Below are 26,941 nucleotides of genomic sequence, written 5' to 3'. Positions count from 1 at the left end.
TTGATTGGAATAGTTTCAGAAGGAATGGTACCAACTCCTCTTTGTACCTCTGGTAGAATTCAGCTGTGAATCCATCTGGTCCTGGACTTTTTTTGGTTGGTAGGCTATTAATTGTTGCCTCAATTTCAGAGCCTGCTATTGGTCTATTCAGGGATTCAACTTCTTCCTGGTTTAGTCTTGGAAGAGTGTAAGTGTCCAGGAAATTATCCATTTCTTCTAGATTTTCCAGTTTATTTGCGTAGAGGTGTTTATAGTATTCTCTGATGGTATATTTAGAAAACCCCATTGTCTCAGCCCAAAATCTCCTTAAGCTGATAAGCAACTTCAGCAAAGTCTCAGGATACAAAATTAATGTGCAAAAATCACAAGCATTCTTATACACCAGTAACAGACAAACAGAGAGCCAAATCAGGAATGAACTTCCATTCACAATTGCTTCAAAGAGAATCAAATACCTAGGAATCCAACTTACAAGGGATGTCGAGTTCATGTTTCTTACCAACACAATTTTTTATTTAGCGTTGTATCTAATCATTATTTCTTTATTTGGCAATCCAATGTTTTTGTTGGTTTATAGTTAGGTATTTACCTAAAATTCATTTTTAATTATTCAACATTTTATGCATAATAAACACAAACTTTTTATAACCAATATAATAAACGCCAGTCTGCACAGATGGTTTCTCTCCATGATCTGCACTGCATTCTGTGATTCATGGGTTACATGCCCCAGAGAAATGTGCTTTTTATAAACACTGGATTAACACCATAATTGCACTTAGTTTGGAGAAATGCTGACGTTATGGAAGTAAAAGATAGCTATGACAACTGATAAAATAGGAGATCCAGAGATCCCATCTCACATACTGGCATATAAGCTTATTGAATAAAGGGTCAGGGAAAGTCAATGCCGTTGCATACATTATCCTCTTTTCCTCTTTCTCTTCCTCAAGGGTATCAGGTTAAATTTACATCATTTACCTCCTTGTAATTTTGGTTTCCCGTTTTTCCCAAATCAAGCTATTGTAAATTATGACAATATATTTCAATCTATTCTTAAAAGAACAATAATATATTAGAGGATAGAATTTGGGAAAAGTAGAAGACACTATTTAGATAACTAGTGAAACTTTAGAACCAGAGAGCGACATGCAACTGCTGAGTCAGGCAAGCTATGAAGTTCCTCAGATTCAAGAGAAGTTATGGGTGTTTATGGAAATAATTTCTTGTAGTATATGAGAAACAATGCATAGAAAGACAAAGACACATTCAGTCCATGTTCTAATGAAAGGAGGGTCACTATGTTACTCCTCACTTCCTTTCCCTTTCATGTTATGATTTGTACACTCATTCACTATTGATTTGTTGATCCCATTACACTCCTTACACTGATGCTTGCAAAATGAATATGTTTGTATTCCTGACCTCAAGTAGCTTTCAGTCTACTCAGGGAATATGGAATGTAAACAAATAATTGCACTTAAATATGAAAAGTTTAAATTGCTTTGGGAACAGGGGGTTTGGGTGATATTTGTCCAACTGAAGTGCCTCTAGTTGTGAGAACTGGCACCTGAAAATCCAGGAGAGAGAATGAAGAATTGACTATTAAGGGCTGACTAAAATTAGTGATTTGAAGAATTATGCTAAGAATTTTATACCAAATATTTCCCCTGGTATTAGATTTCCGTAGAAAGAACTATTTTTGCTTAATAAGAGAAAGTATCTGTGTATACAAAGATAGATCTTGGATTAGGGACTGGGAACTCATAGAAGAGGTCAAAACTAAAAGAGAGCTGGGTTCTTCTCTAAACAAACAAATAAAATAAATGTTAGAAAAATTACTTATTTTCTCTCTCTCTTTTTTATATTTTAAATGTCAGTCAAAGAGCTAAAAGGTAAAGAGACAGAGTGATAATGAAATATGAGACATTAATGCCCAAATTTCGTCATTTCAGAAGTTCGGATATGAAATATTCAATTTTAAGTTATTTATATTGCTGCAAGTCATAGGTTGCAAAATGGACTGACAGTGATCTGCTTGCACAAATGCCATAAGCAAATATAGTTGGCCCTCGGTATCTATGTGGGCTGAGTCTGAGATCCTCCTAATCACTGGAGATACCAAAATCCATATATGCTTGACTTATTTATATTAAATGTTTTGGTATTTGCATATAACCTATGAACATCAATCCATATACTTTAAATCATCTCTAGATTACTTATATTTTCTAAAGCAATATAAATGTTATATAGTTGTTATGCTGTATTATTTAGAGAATAACACCCCCCCCCCACAAAAAAAGGTCTTTAGATGTTTAATAAAGACAGAGCCATCTATTTTTTTCCCAAATATTTATGATATGTGGTTGGTGGAATCCAAAGATGCAGAACTCACAGATACAGAGGGCCAACTACTTTGTTTTGTGTAAGAAAGAAAAAGGTCCTGGGATAGAAGCAACAATTTCAAGATGATATTTGCATACATTTATCTAAAACCAATGGAAGCAGGATATCAGACCCAATAGTGGTAGGAGAACATAAATCTGAGAATTTACATTGTATTTGTTACAGGATATTGTATTGGGTATGAGCTTATCTTCTCTAGATAATATAGAGTGACTCCCACTTGTGTCTACATTGTTACTTTTGACCATTAAAAATATAATTTAGGTCACACCTCTACACCTCCTGAAATTAAAATGTTAAATACAAGCAGTTACTTAGTACTTGTCTTGATATTATTATGCCCCAGCTATAATTTTTTGTATTTCATTTCTAAACTTTCCAAGTAGTAGAGCACAAGGATTGTATCTACCTAATCCCTACCTACATTGCCCTTAATTTTTTTCTCTCACACCATTTTATCTACTCTCACAAAAGTAAACAATATTATCCTAATTACCAAATATAACAATCTCTATTAGACCTCAATTTCTACAGCTCTGACACCCTTCTAGATAAAGTAAAAGATAGAAACTTTAGCCTTCAAGGACCACCATAATCTGTCCTCAAATTATTTTACCTCTGATCAATCTCCTGCATGAACTATTAATATCTGTTCCAAACATATTTTATGCTCACTATTGGCCAAAACACATTGTTTCCATTTTTATTTTTTTGTTTTTTGTTTTTGTTTTTTGCTGTCTACTAATTGTTTTATTCCATTGCCTTTCTTTACCATTATCCCTATCAAATACATTCTCTTTACTCCAAACATGCAAATATTCTCTGATCTTTCAAATATATCAACAAAACTTTTCATAAAATATATCATTGTCATCTCTGAAGCTAGAGCCCTAAAGATTCTGACTACTTGGATACTTTGTCATATCTGTCCAACAAAATAATGTTAATAAGTATTAGTTGATTTTATGAATATTTTGGATAACTTTAATGTGAGTGAGTTTGAAGTTGAGAAGACTGCTTTTTTGTTTCTTTTATTCTCAGCAACTACTACCAAATACTTTTCTAAAACACTAATCCAAACATAGAAGAAAATCTAAAACTTAAAGTAAATAAATTAATTCAAATTTTCCTCAAATTATGAAAGATTCAAAATAAGGATCAATATCCTCAATGCTTATAAACAAAAAAAATCAAAAAGAGAACTCAGTGTATGATGAAGAACATAAAGCATTTCATTTTTTATTTATAAACACTTTCCTCATTGAAAAAAGAGAATTTATTGTGAAAATATGTTTCTGCAATGTTAAACTGTTTTTATGTTTACAAAAGCATCAAAGCCTAATTTTGTTTGAGAATATGTCACCCTTTCATGTCATCAGCTAACCACTTTTAAAATTCCCATTGCTTTGATGTTGTCACAGCATTTTGATGTATAAGAAGATTTCTAACTTGACAGAAAATTCCTAACAAATTGCTAAATGTTAAATGGGAAAAAAATCAGTGTATGACAGATGAGTATATAAAAAGCACTCTCCTGGCATGCCTCACCTTATGGCATTTGAAAAAAATGACTAATTGGGCTATAAATTAAATCATCAGTAAAATTATATGAAATGGAAATTCTAAGAAGCAAGCTTCATGTAATCATTCGTCACATCTGAAATCACTTTGAAATCACTGCAAATAAAATCTGATCTTTGACAAACCTTCATTACTGATTTTCTCATTTTAATATCATTTAATTCTCATCTGTGATAATCATTATGGTTTTCTCTGATTAAATGTCAAATCTATATACAAATATAAATACCTTAAAATGTTGTCCTTTAAGGAGTGAAAATTATCTGAGTCAGTATGTTTTGATTCTTTATATACATAATCCAAAGAAAATATAAATATTAAGTCATATATCGACAAAGTTTCTATGTAACAAAGAAATAACAATTATACCTATTAATATTATTGTTGTCAACTTTACTTTGTTCAAGTAGCATTTCGTAAAACATTTTCTTCCTTAAGTAATTCTGTCTTTACCACGCTCATGCAATCTTTCCAATCTGTCATTAGTTATGGCTGATTTGAACACAGATAGTGAAAGAAGAAATGTGTTATATGCTTTCCTTTAGAATAACGATAGAAATAATAATGATGATAAAAGGAAACCAACAGCCTAAAATGTTAGATACACATTCTTAAGTTGTGTACTATAATCCAAGTTTATCTGGCTTTCAATTATTTTATTCTAGTTATATTTTTCCAGTTTAATATTTATATGCACAATAATTAAAAACTGATTATAAACACATTCATAACTTTTAAGAGATATCTGGTTACTCTGCTTTAAGCTGGTGACATATTCTTGTAAACTCTATTATTTATGCTACAAGTCTGAGTTTTTATTATATCTTCTTATATTTAGTATTTTAAAATTTGGAGTATAAAAAATGTGTTTCAGGCACAACCTGAAACAAAAATCAAAAATGATTTTACCTTTAGGATCACATTTTTTAAAGGACATTTAAAAGCCATTTTTATTGCTGTTAATTATTTGGCTTATGCAATTACAAAATTTGCTTTTTACCAGATGTTACTAAATAGACATCCATTTGAAGAATAAATGGGGAGAATATCATTTGTTTGTTTATTTATTTATTTGTGACAATCGCATAAAAGGCCAGTGTTGGTTTTCTGTTCTTTCAATGGTTTGTGACCTTGGGCAAGCCACAGAAAGATTTAGCAGCTTGCCCTGTAATTAAAGGATAATAGGGCCTTCACTTCGCATCTTACTTATGACAATACTAAATGGAGTAACACAAAGCTATGAAAGAAGGGCAGTCAGTCACTGAGAGCGTGTCACCAGAGTTTATACATCTTTTTTAATGCTTTTCTTGAAAGAGAATATCTCTTGTAATACAAAAATCGAGGTGCCCTGTTTATTCTTGTTCCTGTTATTGTTACCTTGTCAGTCTCTCTGGAACTTGCATTGATTCTCTCATATCTAGAGCAAAAGCCTTAAAATCCTCAAGCAATGATCTTCTAAATGATTAATAAAATGTCTTCATCGTTTCATAACTATTTACATGTACTCTCAAGTTACAATTGAATTCTTGAGATAAAGTAGTTCATCTTGAGAAAGACCCCTTCCTTTATATTCACTGAATTTTTATTTCTAGACAATCCGTCCAATATTCCTGTTAATCAGCAAGTATTTACTGGGAAGATACTGTATTTTTAGACCTATGAAGTCATTAAAGAAGATACAAAGATATTTAAGATAGCCCCCAGAGCTTAAAATCCTGATTGGTAAAATCAGATTATACAGAAAACCCCTAAATGACAGTGTAAATAAATTCTGAGTTATTATAGACATGTAGGACTTGAGTTGTGCTCATAAACAAACACAGTCTGCATAAAGAATAAGGAAGAGGAGAGTATTCTAAACACTTAGAATAGCAAAATATGCTCAGGGTACAAAGAGAACAATAAGAGTGAAGCTGTCAGGAGCTAGTGCAGGGAGAACAGGCAGAGGTGATGAAAACGACCTGAGCTCCAGTTGCATAGATGTTTTTTAACTCTTATATTTTACAAACTTCATTGACTAAGAATAATTAAACTTTTTCATTATAATTCTATATCCCTTATTCTAAAGTATTTTTCCCACATAACAAATTATATCATATTACCCTTCAGCTCAAAAGCATCATTTGATTTCTTATTATATCTTTGTTTAAGCTACTTAAAATATGAAGTTTTCCTTATTTATTAGATAACCTAGCAGGCTTTCAGATAGAAATGTATCAAACTGAATTCATCCATAATATTACTTATGATCTGTTTCCTCTTCTTGTCTTTGCTACATATAATTCTACATGTCATGCTTTATAGAATTACATTACCATTCCCCATGTAACCCAACCCAGAAATAATAAGTCTATTAGTTTAGGTTCCTAACTATGTTTATTCAAATTTCAGTTGCATTTCAGGTCCTCCTCAGTCTATTTGTTAAATATTTTCCAGGTTATCACCCTATGTTTTTGTTTGTATGTTTGTTTGTTTACCTAACTACTACTACCTTTTTTGGGGGGCCTTCATCAGTTATTACCAGAACCTATAAATCCTAGTACTAAAACTATTAAACTATTAAACCATCAAATCTATTCAATTACTACTTTTAATTTTTACAATAAAACAAATCCTCATCACAGTATACTCTTTCAGGATCCCTTCCCAGCCCTCCTGTTCAGGTTCCTCTCCTGTGGCTCTCTTTCTCTAATCATTCAGAATTAATTGTATGTCCCATAATGAGATTCTTATGGCTCTATGAATTTTCCCATGCCACCTTTACATAATACAACTTGATCATTTTCCCATTTTCAACTAACAACCAACTCTGGTTCTTCAAGACTGTTCACATATCTACCTTCTCAAAGCCTTTTGTGAAAATGTCAACCTAAGGGGATTTTTTCTACTTCGTTTGTTTATTTAGATCATGGCATACTCATTAGCATGGCACCTTCAACCTTGTGTCATACTAAAATCATCAATTTACTTATTTGATTTATCCACATTCTGCAAGTTTGAGTTCAAAGACTCACCTTAACCTCTGCTTCTAGTAGAGGCATGAGGCTAACTTGTCAGATACGCTGAATACTTGGTTTCCTAAATAAGAAAACCTTATTCAGTTTCCCTAAAGTTTTCATAAGAAAAAAGAGGATGGCATTCAATCAGGATGGAAAACAATCTTTGATTAACTGTCCATAACTCCAAGGTATTGGGCAAGTCATGTTATGAGGAATCAGAGTACATCTCTGAAAATCAGAAGCTGCATATACTAATCCAATGAAAGGCTGATTAAAAAGAGCAATTACTTATAACCAAAGGAGTTCAAGAAAAAGTGTACTAACTTCTTGGTTTTCGAAAGATAATTCATGCATGTGACAACACTTAGATTCTACTTTTGAACTTCAAGTGTTTAGATTCTGTATCTTAATGAAATTCGAGGAATACTTTTGAGTTCGATCATGTGTCAGGAACCATGTTATTCTATGAAATGCCCAGCATACCTAGGACTTTGATTCCAGATTCAACATTTTAGTTGCAGATTGGAAGGTCGGTGGAAGTGCAAGGGAAAGAACTTAACGCACAGATCTTAAGGTAGTGATTTCCAAATACTGAAGTAAAAATAAAGAAACAATAATACCAGGGAAGAATAACATAATTTTTTACTAGACTATAAAAACCATGGACAGCTAGATTTTTTAAATCACTTCAGACAGTTTTGTGTGCCCACTCTATGAAACAAAAGCCTGGAAGTGAGAGAATGCTGTTGGAACAGGCAGACAGCCATGCTTATTTTGTGGAAAACGCTCTGAAAACGGGAATCAATTAAACAAAACCTAACCATGCTCACAATGGAAAAAAAAAGTTTTGCAATTTAAACAAACAAACTACTTTGCATTTTTATCATTGGCGTGATTAGTCCTACTTTGTCAGATTTGGCATGGGTCAGAAAGGTACAGAAAGTAGCCATCTTTTCCTTCATTCTAAAGGGTTAATTATCTTTAGAGTCTTTTTTATTATATAAAAAATAAAATTATATATTAATAAAATATTATATAAAATATTATCATTTCCCTGAAAACTTCATAGTATGCCTCATCAGAAGACAATTGGAAAGCCACTTGCAGTAGGTATAATATTATAATTTGTATGTATAAAACTGAGTATTGTTGATTTCATACTCATCCAGCAAATAGTGACTGTTCTGTAATGTAGTCAAAATGAGGTAATTGATAGTTTCTCAATATTTGCATTTTCTTGTGAGTCTAACATGCATAAATACTCTGAGACAATCATTTAATTGATTTATGTATTTCAGAATCAAGTAGTTTTCCCTTGAATTATTTATAGGGAAAACAAAATTTAAACAAATAAAATTAAATATGACAAAGCAATAGTATACTGCATATGTATAGGGTAGTTATTCCATTTTAATACTGACCTGCCTGTAACTTAAACTGATTTCTCCTTATACATGAGACTAGCAATGACAGCTTTATTTACTACCCCCACTAAAAGGGCCAACGGAATTTTTTCTAAGTGCCTATTGAACAAAGTTGTATGGACAAGTTAAAGAGATATGCTTATGAAATAATGGCTACATGTTTACCTATTAATTAATCAAATAATAAAACAAAACTATATCTTGAGTGCACAAAGATTTCCCAGTCTAAACTTTTACCAAGAGAGGCATATAGAAATGTTGAATAATTTCTCCAAAGTGGCAAATCGCTTAGCAAATAGAAAAAATAATTGCAATCTATTTTTTTGCTAAGAATATCCATATTTTATTAATTTTCATTTTACCACATCTATACAATTTACAGTGCTCATAATAGATATATCAGTCTTTACTAAAAATAATAAGATTGACTTATTCTTTTGCTAAAATTGACTTGCAAAACTAAGTGGTGACATAGGTCTTAGGTTTCGCCAACTCATTCATTTTCCCGAACAATAACAAATGTACATTGAATGGCAAAAATGAAAAGAAATTATATGCCTGTCAATAAATAAAATTATGTAATTGCTTGCGGTTCCTTTAATCCCTTTATTCCTTTAATTGTGTTTTCTTCTACATACTGCCAAATTTTTAAAAATCCATTAATCTACAAATTGTTTCTCCAGTTACTAGTACAGTGGCCAAGTTTTCTTGGATTTTCAAGCTGACTTTTCAGTCACAGTATCCTTCAAAATAAGTTTAAGTTCTGAGCTCACAATCACTTAACAGGCCTGAAAACTGCACAAGAAACTAAATTGCACCCACATGCAACTAAATGCCTAAGTAGCCACTGGAACTTCACACCAAGAGTACAACAAGAAACGCACTTTGCACCTGCAAGTAGACACCTGCAGGTTCTATTAGACACAAACTTAATTTTTCCTTAAAACAGCTGACATACAGTTTTAGACTAGGAATAGGCACTTGGACTTTTTGAACTTCCCTGAAGAACTCAGCCTTGGAATTTTTTCTTTTGCCCAGACCTTGTCTGCTCTCAGGTAGCATTCTCCAAACCTTTCTAAAATGTAACAAATTAGCTCTACCCTTTCCTTTCTCATATCACTTGTTTATTTTGGTGGGCCACACAGAGTTGCAGTAGTCTTTGATTCTGTATTTCTGGGATTTGTTATATCTAAGTATCTCTGTTCTACAGAATTATGCATGTTATTCTTCAACACAAACCAACTAGTCATCACCAATGTTTGCTCAGCTAACACTGGGGTTTTCTAAACATAATAGTTTGTATAGAAAATTTATATATTCTTGAGGAATAATTTTTATTTCAAGGAGAAGCTTAAAGGAAGAGAATGTTAATGAATCATGTTCTCATTTCTTCATTACATTTTAGTATGCTATCACTGAATTCATTGGTAGAACACATATTGCTTGTTTCTGGGATAACTCCTCTCTTCTTTTAAAGGTTTAAAAAGAAAAATGATGACTCATATTTCAGGAAAAACATCTAAAAAATAGTGAAGTAATTTATTTGTGCCTTTCAAAAAATGTGTTGTAAGACAAAAAGATACCACAGGAAACAAACCATGTTAACTTCTTTTCTGTCTATGCAATCAAATCAACTAAGGTGTTTTGAAGAATTATCAAAACAGAAAAATAGACGAAGAAATCACTTCATATGCACTTCATATCTTTTATGTGAATCTAGATGTGTCTCTCTGTATGGCTTGCTATTTTCCACTGATTAGGATATTTTTGTCTCTCTGTAAAGAAAGATGTTAACTTGCAGAAAATTAGTAACAATGAAAATAATCCTGGACCAAACTTATGTGGCAAAGGTGTAAATGCAATATAGAACAAAATAACTCCAAAGTTTATAGTGTTATTGTTTTGCATCACATGTACCAGTTTTTATCTAAATTAGCAATCCTATTCAAATTTAGTTATTTCAGTGACTGTAAATACTTTCATCTTTCTTTTTGAATCAGCCTTACCACCTTGCTGGATCTCTCTTAAATAAGCAAATTCAGTCTGACTCAAAAATCTCAACTTATACCTTTAAAAGTCATTTATTAACACTTGATAGTAGTTTTTGATTTACAAAAAAGTCGGGAAGATAGAACAGCAAATTCTCATATATCTCTCACCCACTTTCCCTTGTTAAAATCTTACATTAATATGGTACATTTGTCACAACTAATGAAGCAGTTCTGAAATACTAATATTAACTAAAATTCACACTTCATTCAGATTTGCTTATTTTTTACTCTAATGCTCTTTTCCTGTTTCAAGATTTCATCCAGGATACATATTACATTTAATTATCATATCATTTATGCTCCTCTAAACTGTGACAATTTCTCAAACTCTTCTTGATTGTAATGAACTTGGCAGTTTTGGGGGGTATTAGTCAGATATTTTGTAGAATATCCCACAACTCATAATTACAGTGGGGTTATGGGTTTTTGCTAGAAAGACTACTGAGGTAAAGTGACATTCTCATCACATCATATCACAGGTAGATTCTATCAACCTACCTTATTATTATTGATTTAAACTTTAATCACTTGGCTGAGGGAATCTGTCAGTTTTCTCCCCTGTATAGTTACTCCCATACCCCGTAATACTGTATTTTTGGGACAATGTGCAGATCACATGTAAAGAATAGGAAGTTATTCCCCACCTTTTTCATGGAAAGTATCTATTAAAAGTATTTGGAGTTCTTTTGCACAGGAATTTGTTAGTTCTCCCATTGTTTATTAATTCAATCACTTATTTATATTCCTATGGAGTTATGAATATTTATTTAATACCTTGAGGTAAAATCTAATATTACATTATTTATTTTGCTGCTTGAATTCTTCTAACTTAGCCATTGGGAGCCTTTTCAGTTTGCTCCCTTTGACATACTGTGTGTGTGTGTGTGTGTGTGTGTGTGTGTGTCTGTGTGTGGGTGTGTACTTTCTTATTCTCTGGTACAAGATGCTTCAGGCTCATCTTACCTATTACCCCTTTCCCAGTCCCCAGATGAATCATTTTCCTTTAATGGAGAATAATATTAGAAACTAAATCTGTGTACTAAAGAGTCATTTTTGTTTTTACTTTTACAAATTATACTTTGACACAATTAAATAGATTTTATTGAGGCCACAGATTATATACAGTAATCTGTTTTCCAAGCTGATTCTTTGTTGTTCACCAAAACATAAGTTATCATTTTTGACAGAAGAGTAGACTGCCTTCAAGGAACCATCAGAACAGAATGTCAGCAATGCTTGATGAATCCCTCATATTATCCATGGATTTTATAATAAACTAAAATGTAGCAATGGAATACATCTAGCATAGACATAAGGAGATAGAGATACCTACTCCAAATTTCTTCCTTTCCCATTCTTTCATTCTTATTTTACTTTGAAATGTTTCAAAATTAAAAAACAAACATTGGCATCAGGTGAGAGATTTGAAGAAACAAAGTTTTATATAACTCAATCCAAATACATTGAAGTTGTACATTTAATATAATATCTCAGTTGGTAAATTATCTGCTTCTTCAGATTTCAATTTGTAACCATTGTAAATCTCTACTTTAGAATACATTTTTTATTAAATCTGTGTAAGTTTATCACTTGGAGAGGGCTTTGTAGAGTTAGGATCAGAGTTGATATTTACTAATACTATTAATGCACTATCCTACAATTTGTCCGTAAGTATGTGGAAAAGACATACTGTCTCTGCCATGACAGATGCAAATTGAAAATGCAATAGAATTTAATTACATCCCAGGATGAATATTCTATGAGAATATGAGAGCAAGAAAAAGCTCAGATGTCAGGGGTGAACTATCAATAATAATTTTACACATAAGATATACATTCAATTATAACCTCCTTTCTATTTGTTTATTTAATTTTTAAACCCAGCTCAGTTCCACTTTGAAAGTACAAAAGAGAAATTTATTTTCTCATTCACCATGGGATATAATGAATACTATATATTTTTTCTTCAAAATATTTATTTCCAGTTACCAGAACTATGTTATCTATATACTTTTTTATACATTAAGTACAAAAGTTGAAAATTTGAAGCAATGTAATCCATAAGCAAATTTCTGACTTTTAATTCACAAAATGGAAGCTGAAAACTTCAAGATCACTATAAATAATTTTTTCACTCCCTTTTAGGGATATTCAATGTCAAGCAGTGAGTAAGCATATAATAAACTGTGCCATATTTACTAGTAGTGGTAGTAAATTGTTTAACAACCTCACTACTTCTGTTATAAAACTCATATGGCTTAGAGTCCATTGAAACCCCCTTTAAAAAGAAATATAGCTTTCCACCACCTGCTATTGCCTCTAAGTTCCCATAATGTACTCTTGGGACCCTTGTAGAGGCAGAAGGTTTACTGAATCTATTCACTTCCCTCAAGGGAGAAATTCGATAATGAGCATGCATTTCTTTATCAGCTATCATATAGCTTGATTCTTTTATAATGTATGAAGTGAGATTGAGTGCCATCTTATGTGTACCTCTTCACATGGTAGCTTTCCTGTTAGTGGCAGAGCCAGACGTATTTTCAGGAAAGCTACTGGTTGTAGCCGCTCAATGTGGCACCTGGAATTTGCTCTTTTCAAGTAAGATAGCTAATTGAATCTAATGCCCCTAACAGGAAAAAGAGAACGGATGCTTGCTTTTCTAAATTTCAACATTCCAAGTATTTTTCAAGTACCTATTGACATTTCTAAAATATACTTTCTTTTTCTCTTTTTAAAGAACATTAAGATTTTTGAAGCCTTGCAGTTTAGTGTAGGACAGAAAACACCGTACTTATAGCCACTCAGACATGTATAAATTACTCTGGTCTAGAATAAAGATCTCTCCTTATAAATACTTTCAAAATCTAGTGACAATCCTGCCCACGAGCTGAAAGTTGTTTCTCACATATATTAGGAGGGAAACATCCTTTTTAGGGCTTTGCCTCCTACTATCCTTCGTGTTCTACTTTTTTATTATTCCTAGATGCTTTTGCAAACTTATGTAAATAAACCAAGCTTATGGTTATTAAAATAGAAAGTTTTTCTGATTTGCTTCTTATACGTCTCTATTGGTTTTTCTAGTACATTTTATTGAGCTTGCCAAGAACAATTATTATATTCAAACATATTTCATCCAGTCATATTTAAGGTCACACTATTATATTTCTAGCACTCATACTCATATTTTATCCTCTCCCAATAAAAAATAAAAAAAGGAAAGACTACCTAGAGGTTTTAAATCGCTAAAATTACATAGTCAAAATATTGGTGTTACTTTATTTAGACAGCAGAGAGCAGTATAAATCTAACCCTATGCAAATAAATTGTTTCATCTTAGGGTGCATTCATGTAACCAGGACAAAAATCCAGGGAATGCATAAGATCCACATTTTTCTGTTTAATAGCTCTCTCTCCATTCTTTCCTTTTTCCTTTTTTAACAGAGAGTAAGTAATTGAGAAAATTAAACAATACTATAAGAATGGTACCCTCTTATTTCTCTTAGGAAACTACCAAGTACATGGAATAGAATTCAATTCAGAGAACTAATCAACAGAATTGATTTTCATATTTAAAACATCTTAAAGAAAAACTTTTGTTCAATCCTATTCACAGATGCTTATTCCAACTTTCAGGCCAATGGAATTTCTCTCTAATAACCTGGAATGTGTCCAAACTAAATCAATCAGAGACCAATTATATTTAAGCTCTGGTGTTATTTCACTACTGGAGCTTTTAGTATGAGGTTTTAGCTTACTTGAGCTTTTACGTCTATTCCTCAATGAGGAATAGCTTCTCGAAAGTCAGCACACTAAAAGTCATAATTAGATACTTCCACATGAGATTTTCCCCATGTTTTATTTCTTGAAGTATGAATGGCTGCTTCTAAGGTTTAGAAGAGATAAAGCACTTCAGGGTTTATTTAAATTCTTCATTTTTAATAACTCAAAATACATATAATAAACAGATATTGCTACTTCATATAAATCAAATTTGTATGTTTGATTTAGAAGTAGTATTTGAATTCAACAAGCAAAAAAAAAAAAACATTAAAAGTGAGCAAAAGACATGAACAGGAACTTTCAAAAGAAGGCATACAACAGCCAACAAAGATATGAAAAAATTCTCAACATCACTAATCATCAAAAAAATGCAAATCAAAGCCACAATGAGACATCATCTCAAACCAGTAAGAAAGGCAATTATTAAAAAGTCAAAAACCACAAGATACTGATGAAGTGGTGGAAAAAGGGAATGCTTATACTCTGCTGGTGGGCAGCCGCTGTGGAAAGCAGCTTGCAGAATTCCCAAAGAGCTTAAAACATAGCTACCATTCAACTCTGCAATCCCATTGTTTGGTTTATACCTGAAGGAAAATAAATTGTTCTACCAAAAAAGACACATTAATTCATATATTCATCATGAAATCATTCACAATAGCAAAGATGTGAAGTCAACCTAGGTATCTATGAATGGGGGATTGAATAAAGAAAATGTGGTACCTATACACCATGCAATATTATGCAGCCATAAAAAGAACAAAATCATATTCTTTGTATCAACATGGATGCAGCTATTCTAAGCAATTCACAGGAATGGAAATCAAATAGTACATGTTCCCACTTATAAGTAGGAGCTAAGCACTGGGTACACATGGACATCAAAATAGTGACAACAGACACTGGGGACTACTAGAGTGGGGAGAGAGGCAGGGGAGCAAGGCCTGAATAACTAACTATTCGGTACTATGCTTACTACCTGGGTGACAGGATCATTTGTACCCCAAACCTGAGTGTCACACAATATAGTCATGTAACAAACTTGCACATTTATACCTGAATCTAAAACAAAAGTTAAAATTATATATATATAATATATAATTGTGTGTATATGTGTGTATATATATACACACACATATATATACACACACACATACACATACACACACACACACACACACACACACATGCAGTGTCTGACATCTGAAGATCCTCCATATGGGATATGAATTAGAGTCTTAATGATATTCTTCTTTGGTTTATTCTTTTGCTCTTTCTTCATTTTAACCTACTTCATTTTTTTAAATTTCATTCTGAATTTGCTATAGCAAGTATTTAAAAACTTCTATGAGACATTAAATCTGTCAATCCCAGACTCTAAATAGGCATAACTAAGAAATAAGAAAACTTATAAGAAAAAAAATGTTTTAGCTCTATTTATATAAATTAGTTTGGGCATAAATTACCTCATGTCTTTTTAGAACCTATACTATTGTCATCTGAGGTTATTTAGAAAGTAAAACTGGTGAAGGCAAACCTGAGCAAACAGGCTTCTGGTAAGAAAGTGCTGGATTTGATAGACACAAGCAGGCAACCTCCCAGATTGTCACCACGCTCACTTATATTTCATATTCTTGATCTTTTGAAAGTTGAACTAATTCACTTTCTTGTCTTTGGCAACAAGGCATAGTAGCAAAAGCATAGGTTTTAAACACAGAAAGGATTTGTCCCTGGTCTATTGTTTACTATTTTTAAACTCTATGATATTTACTCTTCTCTGAGTCTTAATTTTCTCTCGATAAAATTAAGAAATGAATACTTTCTTCCCATGAATGTCATTAAAATTAAATGATATGATCTTAATGAGGTATACAGCTCACAGTAGATACTCAAGAATGTTGGTTCTTTCTCCCTTTTTCTTAAATGTATAAATTAATTGAAAAGTGAATAGCAATTTCCTCTCTGAAGGATATTTGGTATAAGATATGTTGACCTAATATTGTGGCTTTTTCACAGCATTTTCTTTATGAAGTATACAGTGAACAGAGGACTCATATCTGAATATGATAAAATTATCCAAATTATTTTTATTTGTATGCCTCTAAATCATTTTTCTCAGCTGCTGATTTCAAACTATTAAGGGTGCTATAATTCTGAGTTGACAAAACTTCTATCTCCAAATCCTAGACTGTGATAGACTGTGATTTTGGTACCTCAATGAACCACACTATATTATTCACAATCCCCACATTGATTCTAGCCTTGACATATGATTAACTTTGACCAGTGGAACGTTAGTATGATGTATGCAGACTCAATAAGCACTTGCACTTGGAGGCAGTTTCTCTTAGAGTACTCCTTAGAATCCATGTTAAAATAATGCCTATGCAACTATTTAAAGAGGTTTCCATGAAGAACAACCCAAGGTCTGTATGCTGTGTAAATTCCCCAGTGGTGACCAGCCCCAACATAGTTAGCCATATGAGAAGATGATTTGGACCCTTCCATTATCTTAGTAGCTCACCCAAGACCACATGAAGTGGAACCATCCAGTCAATCAATAGAATTATTAGGAATAACAATTTATAAATGATATTGTCTGCACCAATAGAATATCAAAGACCATATAATGAGTCTTGAAACATATATTTTTAAGGAGAGTTATCAAGTCCACGTTTCAGATAAAATCAGGGAGAAACAAAAAGTAAAAAGAAGTTGTATTTGTGGTAAGAGAAAAAAGAGAGAGAGCAAGAAATAGGATTAATATGTAACAAGCAGAAAAGAAACCGGTATATTTTGAGTAAAGAATCACTTTTTTTCTTAGTGATGGGGGAAATAAAAGATAGTAATATAAATGTGAATGCACACTTTAAAAGAATAAAGACCTATAAAACTTACTTGCTTTTGATTTTTTTTAAATTTGAATATTCATTTATAATATTAGGTCTTGAGCAAATAAAGATAAATAACATAAGATTTATATTTTCAAGGAATTCACAGATTTAAAACTGTCAAAAATTCCAGTGCCACAGATAATTTGCTCCTAATTTTTTTTAAATTAAAAATCCCTTTTCTTTCTAATTCCATCATCTAAAACAAAGCCTCAAAAATTTGTAACTACAGACTTAGGCCAAACGATATTGATGACATTTTTCATCTTAAAGTTGTCTATTTTCACCAATCCAGAAAACAACCATGTATCTGAAATAACAAAATGTAGTGTTTTGAAAATTGCTTACGGTGAATTACCTGTGACTTATTTTGAATCAATGACATTTCCTGTTTTATTCATTTATATAAGATTTACATTTACTTCCCTAGGATCCATGAGCCTGAGCCACAAATCCTAACTCATTAAAAAGAATCATTTGTAGCTGATAAACTCCATCTACATTTAAGGATTATGGCTTTACAGTCAATGTTTGACCTGAGATGAGGTATGAGTGGAATTTCTAGTAATTCTGTGGCTTTTTACATGTTTAAAAATCAATAAGACTTTATTCAGCAACACTTTATCTTCTTGTGCTTCTTAAGCCAATACATAATCACAAATCACAGAGTTAGGAGAGTTTAGTCACGTGGGACTTAAAACAATGTGCTGTGTATTTTAGTAGCAAATGCAAATAAAAATTTCAAAATTATTTCTGGAAAAGGTTTTGGAGTGTCATATATATTGCATGTTAAATGATATTAATTGACAATATAGATGATTATTTTAATGGAGAATTTAAATACAATTTAATAATTTAATAAAATAAAAATTCTTAATAAAACAAAAAAGTAAATTTGAGAATAAGAATAGAATTTCTTGGCCTGGCTCAGTGGCTCATGCCTGTAATCCCAGCACTTTGCGAGGCCAAGGTGGGTAGATCACCTGAGGTTAGGAGTTCAAAACTAGCCTGGCCAACATGGTGAAACCCTGTCTCTACTAAAAATTAAAAAAAAAAAAAGATGAGCCAGGTGTGGTGGCACATGACTGCAATCCTAGCTACTCGGGAGCGTGAGATGTAAGAATCACTTGAACCTGGGAGGTGGAGGTTGCAATAAGCCAAGATCATGCCACTGCACTCCAACCAAGGTAAAAGAGCAAGACTCTGTCTCCAAAAATTAGAATTTATTTAAAGTAGTAAAATTGAAATATTACAATGATATTGTAATCTATATGTATATATTTATGCATATACATATATATACAAATGTATACATGTTCTTTTTCTTCAGAGTTTATGCATATACTCTACTATAAAGATTTATGTCTGTGCAATTCGTGTAATACCTTGTTTTTATGTGGGCTCCTCTGAAACAAGTGGCAATAAAATCTTTATAGCATCTAATACTGACATATTTTATTTATGTCTCTTGGTTTCTCTCCATTTTCCTTTTTAAACCACATAAATCAGCATCTTGGAAACAATGAGGTCATTGATGAGAGCTCAAAAAGACAGACTCAATTCATATCATTTAACTTGAAAAAAAAAATCAAGGGACTTAAGAAATGAAGTAATACGTAACATTATCCCCTGGTGGAAGATTACACATACATAACTCAATACAGAAAAATGTTATTACATCTAGAATTTTGAGAGTATATTTCAATATCTGTATATATTCCTCTTAGATTGACAAAAGGGGCTATGAGAGAAAGCTTGACAATCTTGGTAGGAAATACATTTTGGATTAAGAAGACTAGTGAACTTTGACAGGTTATGATCCACCCTCACCTTATTTACCTCTTCATATTTTAGCAATTATTTCACCTTGGCCTCATAATGAACCCTCAGAAGGAATTAAATAATGAATCAGATTTTCTCTTATGAGTTACCGGAACTCACAGTTTTGCTTTACAATCTTTCCTTTATCACCACCCATAACTATCTACTTCTCCAGGTTAATTTGTTTTAGTCAATTCCAGCTTCTATAACAAACTACCATAGACCGGGTGGCTTAAACCACAAACATTTATTTCTCACAGTTATGGAGGGTAGGGAATTCCAGATAAAAGCTGCAGCAAATCCAATGCCTGTTGAGGGCCCTCTTCCTGGTTTATAGTATTCTTTTTCTATCCTCACAAGGTAGGTGGTGAGCAGAGAAGAAACAAGTTCTCATTTCTTCTCCTAAGTGCACTAATCCTATTAATGAGGGCACCACTCCCATAATCTAGTTACAGATCAAAGGGTCCACCTCCTAATGCCATCACATTAGTGGTTCGAATTTCCAAATATGACTTTTTGGAGACATTCAGTCAAGAATATCAGTGTACTTTAATTCTTAGAAAATATTATATTAAAATCTCAAATCCCTTTTCCTCAAATTCTACCACTCTAGTTCGAGTCTTATCATTTCTTTCCTAGACATCTAATACAACTGTATTTTGTCTTCAAATATGTAAGCAGGAAAAATGTAACTTTTGTGTGAGTTAAGATCACCACTCAACCTTTGACAGTTCCTTTCTCTAAACCAGAAATAAATCTCCAGTAATGGCAGATTGGTGTGATATCAGCAAAGCTACACCCCAAATAGAACTACAAGGCCACAGCAAGTGCTATTAGCCATATCTAGAGAATAAGAAGTGGTTTACTAGTTATCATGAAGAATGTCAAAATGTGTTTGTTAATTGGCACAATGGATGCTAGAAATTGGCACTTATTAGTAAATGTAAAGTGATACATATATTTTTTGTACTAGCATTGTTACAGCTATACGTTACATGAGCTGGTCCTGTGTACAATGCCCCCAAGCCACAGTGGACACATCACTAAAGTGAATCTGTCTATTATTATACACAGTGCAGAAACAGAATCACCCTGAATTTCAAACAGATGACTGAGAATCTGAAACCCACTCTCTATTCAAAAAAAAAAAAAAATTATCTGGGACTAGTGGCAGGTACCTGTAGTCCCAGCTACAGGCTGAGGCAGGAGAATGGCGTGAACCCAGGAGGCAGAACTTGCAGTGAACTGAGATCGCGCCACTGCACTCCAGCCCGGGCGACAGAGCAAGACTCCGTCTCAAAACAAACAAACAAACAAATAACCTTCATTTTTGTATTTTAAAAAGTGCCAGCCCTTGAGAGGCAGAGCATCAAAAATACCCAAGGACACGCCACGGAGTGCCTTCTCTGGAAGGCTGACAGCCAGCCACATGTGGCCAGGTCTGTCCTCACTTTTAAAGCTTATGTGAAACACTCCAGCTGTTCCACTTTTAAGTCCTTCTCTCCGAAGATTTTCCTCCTCTACTATTTGTAATTTCTTAAGCATGTCAGCCTAACAGTGAGACAGCCTTCATGAGTTCTAAGTGTGAAGACTGGAGACTTTCACTTTGTAAGGCTTAAATCTGAGTGCAGTAAAGAATGAAGAAACCAAACACCAGAATGTTCAAGTCAAACCACAGCAGAGCCAGTGCCAATTGAGGGAAACACTCTCACCCTCCCTTAGAGTTCTACTTTGGTAATATTAATGTTTACCCAGTTAGCAAAATTAATACCATTATTTCAACAGTTACTCTGTTGTGCAGAGTAAACGCTGCAAGATGAACATCACATTTGGTGAAGTAGATTTGAGAAACTTTTGGGGGAAATTGTGCCTGCCCCTTAACAGGACCTTAAGCTCAGTGAAATGAACAGAGACCCCTGAAACTGCTGTGTCTGCTGTCTGCGTGTGGAGCTGGATCCTGTGGTAGCCAGAGAGACTCCACGTCCTGCAGATGAGGTGGGCAATGAAGACAATGAGGATCAGGTCTGTCGGGGCGCCGCCCATGGAAATGGGGATCAGCATGTTTTTTCCTCCTCCAAGAGACATTCCTCCACAGATCGGACCCTGTTGCCCTCCACCTTGAAAGCCTGCACTCACACGCTGAATATGTTGACTGAAAGGCCTTCATGAGCCGGACATTTTCCTTGTTGTTACACTTGTAGGAATTGCCTATGGAGGCCTGCAGTACTGTTGGAGTTGTTGGCAGCTTTAAAGGTGCGGTCTCTGCCATCTAGAAGAGTCGTATATATTTTTATAATCTATGGATTATAAAACTGATAACACGATAATGTTCTAGGAATTATAAAAACCCCAAAGGTGGAGTTTTTTAGAAACCCGAAAAGTTGTTCTTTCCTTTTACGAATAGGATATAAGAATTTAATGAATCTTACATCGTATATCTTTGAAAATGTTCTCAAGCCTTGATTCCCAGGTAGAACTACATACACAGTGGTAGAGAGAATTGCATATTGCCTTTTGACAATAGCATAAAACAATCCTGTCTCTGAAATTTTGTCACAGTGGCCTTATAAACCTATCAGTGGCAGTAGATGGATCAAAAAATAAAACAAAAAACTGCAATTGACAATATATGTGCCCCCACCCCCAAATCCATACACCAAGCCCTTAATCCCAATGTGTTGGTATTTGCACAGTGTATCCTTTGAAAGGTAATCAGGTCATGAAGGTGGAGCCTTTATGAATGAAATTAATGCCTCTATAAGGATACAAAATGCTTTGTATAATCATATTGACATAAATGAATTCTTAACCACTCCTGTAGTATCACCATTTTTCTTGTACCCGCTGTGTTTCTTTTTATGTTATTCACTACACAAGCTTTAGAATATTTTTATATTACTCCCTTGCTTAAATTATATCAAAGACTTCTGAAGCCTCTCAGAACATGTTCCAAGATCTTTCATGGGGCCAATTGATCACATGGTCGCCTTCTCTCCACACTAATTCTAGGCCATTCTCTCCCTCAATCACTATTCAATCACTACTTTTTGTCCATATTTACTTCCATCTTTGGGGTTCTTTCAACTCCTGGAACATTATTATATTTTTTCAACTAGTATTTATTTTTAGGTTTCTCTTCAACATGTACATATATGCCTAAAATACCTAAAAAAATCACCAAATAAGAGCTTTGTAGAGCCTAATAATCAGATACAAAGAATAAGTGTTTATTCTTTCAATGACCAAAATCAGAACTCACATAGTTTTGAAAGATACATTTCAACGGTAGAAATCTTCTTCTTTTTTGGTATTATAACACACAGCACCAAAATATTAGTAGCTTATAGCAGCGAACATACATTTCTCACCCACATTACAATATTATGTGAACATTTGTGGTTGACTGTTGTGACTCTTCTCCACATGTATTCTTCGTCTGCAATCAAGGTTGAGGTAATTGCCCCTATCTCGAACATGCCATTCTTATGGAGAGGAAAAGAGCAAGAGAGCTAGTAGAAATAAGTAATGACTTGAAACCTTTGCTCAAAATTACCATATATTACTTTCTCTCATGTTGCATTGCAAAAAGTAAGTAAATAGCCAAGACAATGAAATAAGAATTACATCGCTCACACAAAATGACTAACAGGGACCATGGCAATGGGTGAGAATATATTAGCCTCGTGTAGGGGTGACAAATGATTATGTTTTGAACAATAGTAAGATCTACCACAGAAACATAGCTACAAACAACTTTTCTGAGAAACCAGGCTTACATGACTTCAGAATAATAAGGTGTGCCATGTAATTAAATTAATACTATAAGTCTGTGAGAGTGAGAGAGGGGACAGAAGTCTAAAGGCAGAAATACATGAAAAAAATGTTGATTTCTTAAACTTCTAAGAAATCTGAGATGAATCCCAGTAAAAATCTAGAGCATATTTTTCAAAGCATATTTAAAGAACACTGAGAAACAAAAAGACTAATCATCTGGAACCAGAATAGTTCACGAAGAACAAGTCATGCCAAAGTTTGTTGATATAGTGCATCAGAATTTCAGAAGGCATCTAAGAGATTTTCTCATGATAATTTTGGATCCAAATCCAATGAGATAAACTGTCATTCATTCACTTCTCCCATGTTTTCATCTTTTCTACAATAATTTTATGAGAAAGACGGATTCCTTTTGAAATTCTGATACATGATTTTTAAAAAACTTGAAATAGGGAAATAAGAGATAGGCAAAAGCAAACTCAAAAAAGAGAGGCAACAATAACTTCAATGTTAAGTACAAGAGTACTAGGCTACAGAGTATTAAGGTCTCCCCTTTCAGAACATCCTGGAGATTTTGTACTAAGGCTATAAGTGAAGCAAACTGACTCTAGGGAGAAGGCAGCCTCAAAGACACAGGACACAGAGTCTGAGAACCTTCAAAAATAACCACAGTCGGATCTTACCAAAATTCCACATTTAAGAGTAAATTAGCAGTAATTAGACATTAGGAGGTGAAGAATTTCAGATAATTTACTCAATCCACATCCATATTGATTAGCTACGCTGAAGATCAATTTGTTCAGAAGTCATTTCCTCTTCAAGATACCATGAAACTGTAATTTGTTTGTATTATTCTAACCCTTTTATCATCTCCTCCACTGTTTCCTTTTCTATGTCCTTACTTTAACTATTACCAGTTTACGAATTAATATTTTTTATATTGTATCTGTTTACTTACTTTGATTGTTTCCCTAATCGATAATGATTCCATTTCCAATTATGGATACTCACCTTTTGTTTAGTAGCCCCCATCCCACCAATCTCCTTATAGACAACTTTGATTAATTTAGTAGGATGCCTTTGTGACGGTGGACACATTAAATTTTAAAAAAAGTTATTTCCTCTTCTTCCAACATTTTTCAGGCTTCTCAACTAAGAACAAAACTGCTTTCAAATTTCACCATTTTTGCAAAAAGAATTTAAAGAAAAATTTTTTTAAAACTGATTTTTATATCCTACTACCTTACTGAATTCATTTATTAGTTCTAACAGGTTTCTTTGTTAGAGTCTTTAGGTTTTATATATATATAAAGGTTTATATATATGTGTGTGTGTGTATATATATACACACACATAGATATATACACATATATATACACACACATATATATAAATACACACACACACATATATATATACACACACACACATACACACACTTTAATTCTGGAATATATGTGCAGAATGTGCAGGTTTGTTACATAGGTATACACGTGCCATGGTTGTTTGCTCCACCAATCAACCTGTCATCTACATTAGGTATTTCTCCTAATGTTATCCCTCCCCTAGCACCCCACACCCTGACAGGCCTCGTGTGTGTGATGTTACCCTCCTGTGTCCATGTGCTCTCATTGTTCAACTCCCACTTATGAGTAAGAACATATGGTGTTTGGTTTTTTGTTCCTGTGTTAGTTTGCTGAGAATAATGGTTTCCAGTGTCATCCATGTCCCTGCAAAGGACATGAACTCTTCCTTTTTCATGGTTGCATAGTATTCCATAGTGTATATGTGCCACATTTTCTTTATCCAGTCTATCATTGATGGGCACATTTGGGTTGGTTCCACCACTTTGCTATTGTGACCAGTGCTGCAGTAAACATATACGTGCATGTGTCTTTATAGTAATAATTTATAAACCTTTGGGTATATACCCAGTAATGGGATTGCTGGGTCAAATGGCATTTCTGCTTCTAGATCCTTGAGGAATAGTCACATTGTCTTCCACAATGGTAGAACTAATTTACACTCCCACTCACAGTGTAAAATCATTCCTATTTCTCCACATCCTCTCCAGCATCTATTGTTTCCTGACTTTTTAATGATTGCCATTTTAACTGGCATGAGATGGTATCTCATTGTGGTTTTAATTTGCATTTCTCTAATGACCAGTGATGATGAGCTTTCTTTTCATATGTTTGTTGGCCAAATAAATGTCTTACTTTGAGAAATGTCTGTTCATATCCTTTGCCCACTTTATGATGGAGTTGTTTTTTCCTTGTAAATTTATATTATTTGTAGATTCTGGATATATTAGCCCTATGTCAGATGGATAGATTGCAAAATTTTTATCCCAATCTGTAGGTTACCTGCTCACTCTGATGATAGTTTCATTTGCTGTGCAGAAGCTCTTTAGTTTAATTAGATCTCATTTGCCAATTTTGGCTTCAGTTGCCATTGCTTTTGGTGTTTTAGTCATGAGATCTTTGTCCATGCCTATGTCCTGAAAGGTATTACCTAGGTTTTCTTCTAAGGTTTTTATGGTTTTAGGTCTTACGTTTAAGTCTTTAATCCATTTTGAGTTAATTTTTGCATAAGATGTAAGGAAGGGGCTCACTTTCAGTTTTCTGCACGTGGCTAGCCAGTTTTCCCAACACCATTTGTTAAACAGGGAATCATTTCCCTATTGCTTCTTTTTGTCCGGTTTGTCAAAGATCAGATGGTTGTATATGTGTGGCACTATTACTGAGGCTGCTGTTCTATTCCATTCATCTATACATCTGTTTTTGTACCAATACCACGTTGTTTTGGTTACTGTAGCCTCGTAGTATAGTTTGAATTCAGGTAGTGTAAAATTTTTTCATCAAAAATTAATTCCATAAATGTTAATGAGTCTAATCCCACTGTGTTTGTGCTGATGATTCCTATAGATCAACATTAATAAAGCAAGTGTCCAGCAGTGGCGGAAGCATACATGTAAACAAATAAAAAAGTTATTACTATATTAAGGAAACGATATATTAAATGAGAACTGTGTTGATGTAAGCAGTGTTGGAATGTCTTCCAAAAGAAGGCAACATTTTAGCTTCCTATAATTGCTAAGCTATATTGAATGTTAAGTATGTAAAATATGTAGATATAGGCCTTTTTAAAATTCCCACAATAATCCTATAGGTTATTTTATCATTAAAGAAGATGACACTGAGTGTAATGCTAAACAGCTAGACCAATGACACATTATCAGCACATAATGAGAGGAGGAATAAGACAAAGATCAAATTACTCTAGAGTCAAAGATGTTTCGCTTTAGGAACATCCCAGAAGGACAAGTTGTGAGATGGTTTTCAAATAGAGAATGAACCATGTATTTATTCATTTTTTCATTCCATAAATATTTTACCCTCTCTTAAGTTCCAGGCTCATGGATTTGAGGATATATAAACGTTAAGCCTGCCTTACATTCATGAATAAATTCCACCTAGTCATGGTGCATAATTTTAACATTTTATTTATTTTATACGATGTTGTATTTAATTCTTAAAGTTTTGTTTAGAATTTTTGCATCTGTGTTCACTAAGGATATTGGTAAGTAGATTTGTGTTTTATCTCATTTTCTTCTCCTTTATTTTTTCAAATTTTCATATAATGACAATTTACTGATAGAATGAGAAGAATATCTTCCCTTTTGATTTTCTGGAAGAATTTGTGTACAATTAATATTATTTTATCTTTAAATATTTGTTAGAAATTCAAGGGGAAACATCCAGACCTGAGGTTTTTCTTATGAGAGGATCTTAGCTATAATTTCAATTTATTTTATGAAAGTGTGTTATTCAGGTTATATTTTCTTGAGGGAGCTTTTTTTGGCAACTTCTGTCTTTCAATGACTTGTTCATTTAATATAAATTATAAATTTATTTTCTTGAGGGAGCTTTTGCAATTTCTGTTTTTCAACGACTTGTTCATTTAATCTAAATTGTTAATTTGTTTTCTTTCATTCTCTCTCTCTCAAGAGAATTAAGTAAATGTTTATATCTATTTTATCTTCAAACTTTTGGGTTTTTTAATCTTTAAGACTTATACTATATATTATCATCAAAGTAGTTATAATAATCCTATGTTAACCTCTTAATAGCTTTAGAACATATATTGAAGCCATATCTCTCATTTTGGATATTAGTCACAAAAGTTTTTGCTATTTCTTGTTAATTGCTCTG

The sequence above is a fragment of the Macaca mulatta genome, chromosome 2 (assembly GCF_049350105.2).
Source record: "Macaca mulatta isolate MMU2019108-1 chromosome 2, T2T-MMU8v2.0, whole genome shotgun sequence".
NCBI classification, from domain to species: domain Eukaryota; kingdom Metazoa; phylum Chordata; class Mammalia; order Primates; family Cercopithecidae; genus Macaca; species Macaca mulatta.
The sequence above is the reverse complement of the archived record's forward strand: the minus strand, read 5'-3'. Positions refer to the sequence as shown.